The sequence below is a fragment of the Pogona vitticeps genome, chromosome 11, assembly GCF_051106095.1.
Source record: "Pogona vitticeps strain Pit_001003342236 chromosome 11, PviZW2.1, whole genome shotgun sequence".
NCBI lineage: Eukaryota > Metazoa > Chordata > Lepidosauria > Squamata > Agamidae > Pogona > Pogona vitticeps.
Window position 1 is genome coordinate 13,380,958 of NC_135793.1, and position 2,383 is coordinate 13,383,340.

Consider the following 2,383-nt stretch of genomic DNA (forward strand, 5'->3'; position numbering starts at 1 on the left):
ATTTGTCACATCATTGGTTCAAAATATATGCTATGACACCCACAGGAGAGGAACATGTGGCCCCTCCTGTCATTGTCAGGTTTTTTTTCTCTCCACTTATTCTGTCATCGTTTTCTCCTTGTGGATGTGCAAGACCCTGGAAGGGTAATCTGTAGCACCTTCCAGCAACCAGATTGGATATGACTCAGCTATATCTAGAGAAACTAAAAATTTACAAAGTTGTACACTTTCCAGACACACCAACTCTGCAAGGTAGTATTGCTGCTGGGCCCATTTAATGCCTAAAATGCTCCACCAACCAAGGAGTAAGGATGGATTTAGTGCCTAAGTCAGTGACCTGGCTTTAACATGGAGAATATTCTGTTTATTTTTTTAAAAGTAAAAAGGTAAAAACCAGTCTTAATATCAGAAAGTTTCAAAAGACATTTGAGACAAGTGTGGGAAGAACAGAAGATCACAACAAGATTTCAGTGCCTACACAGAATGCTTCTCAGAATAACAACATGACAGGATAGCAATAAAAGAGCATTCTCCTAAAATAAGGTGAACCAACTAACATAACTTTTAAATCACTTCTATATGCTAAAGTTCATTTCCAGGCTCTTCCACATTCTGCACCAATCAGTTTTCAGCCTTCTTTGAAGATTCAGGAAAACAGATGGAGCTTCTTACACCACTCCACAATTCAGCTAAAAGTACTGTATTTTTCGCTCCACAAGATGCAGTTTCCCCCCCAAAGAAATGGGGGGGGAGTATGTGTATCTTATGGAGTGAATACTGTAAAAAAGGGCTCAGCCACCACCACCCAAAAGCCTCCCACTGCCGTGCTGGGAGGCCTCTAAACTGGCACCAGACACTGCTCACTGTGGCAGTGACATTGAACTTCACCACTCTGCTATCTGTGCTGTTGGCTTTCCAGGATCTGCCTCCTGGAGCCCACCTAGAAAGCCAGCAGGGTCAACAGGCCTATGGCAGCAAAATTAAATGGCAGAGGGTGATAAAAACAGCCAAGGACCAAAGGGGAAAGAGTGATTCTAGAAAGACCAGGGGAAGCCACAAACACAGTCCCCCCACTACCACAAATTATGCAGTTGATTTTCCCACATTTGGGGAAATCACATGAATCAGCACACCCGAAGTGCAATGGATGAGCCTCACCATGGGAAAACCACTTTCATGATTGTGATGATTTGTGTTTTTATGTGTATTAGAATGGGATATGTAGTCCTAAGATTGTCCCAGTAGCATCCATCTTGATTTAAAGTCTGCTCTGTAGTAGGAAAGTTTTTCATGCTGTTTCAGAGAAGCTTCGCTCTCTGATTATCTCGTTGCTAAGATGAGTAGAGAGCAGAGACTTTCGTAGTCAAAATAATTCTGCCACAAAACTTGATAACAACTCTCAAACTCTCATGAGAAAGTTAGGCGGGACAACAAGACCCAGGAGGGGGTGTTCCTTATGAAGAATTCTGGGAAGAAGAAGGTTGTTGGTGAGGAGTTGAAAAAAGATGGAGTTGGACTGAGAAAGGTCAGGCATGTGCTTTTTCCCATAATGGATTATAACTTTGCTATGGACTATTTTTCCTACCAAGGACTGATGGAAGTCAACTGGATTTCATCTAACGTCAGCCTATGAAGACACAAGACACGTGAGATTGACTGTGTTATGCTTTTTATTAGTTAGCATAATTCTATTTCTTTATTTTTATAGCTGGAGTGGGGAGGGGAGTATTCCGTTTGTCTTGATATGAAAATGTACCTACTGAACTATTTTATTATCAACTGAAACCTTTTCTAAAGCAATTCTTTTCAATAAAGCAGTAATGATTTGATCTGCATGCATTGGTTCTTGTACAGACTAGCTGAATGTCTAATTGGCCATGTGTGTTTGCTACCAAAGATTTAGAGCCAGATTATTCTGAGTATAACTCATGGATTTGTCTGTGTGTGTTGCTTTCTTACTAAAGGAGATTGGCTTTTGAGGAAGAAGTTTAGACAGGACCTTGCTGAGACCTAAGGGCTCTGCTCAGCAGTCAGAGGTTTGTCTGGATTTCGGATTCATCCCAGTCTCTGGCACCCCCGTAAATCTCTTTGGAGATAAGGGGCTGCTTACAATGATCATGGTATCTCCCCTGCCAGGTAAATATGAGTTGGAGTGGCCCCTGCACCACCTGCCCCCCTCTGTACCCTGACACCCCAAGGCATGGTGACCCCCCGGCTGCATCCCCTGCTCAGAACAGGACTGCACAGCCCCGGTCCCGCCAGAGGCCAAGAGAGCTCCTCAGTGTTTTGGCCTGCCCCATGGGACCCCCATCAGGGGCTGGGTGTTCCTCCCACAATCCTCCAGTGCACAGATATTAGCATACCTAGTATGCAGGGAAGGCAG

The 2,383-nt window shown here is 43.7% G+C and overlaps 1 non-coding gene across 1 annotated transcript; it reads right to left on the bottom strand.

The window, feature by feature from the left end:
• Positions 1-1,044: 1,044 nt before the first annotated feature.
• LOC144584520 (U1 spliceosomal RNA) lies at positions 1,045-1,206 on the bottom strand. Its single transcript, XR_013538816.1, has one exon. It is a non-coding gene; the product is annotated as a U1 spliceosomal RNA (small nuclear RNA).
• Between the last annotated feature and the right edge of the window lie 1,177 nt (positions 1,207-2,383).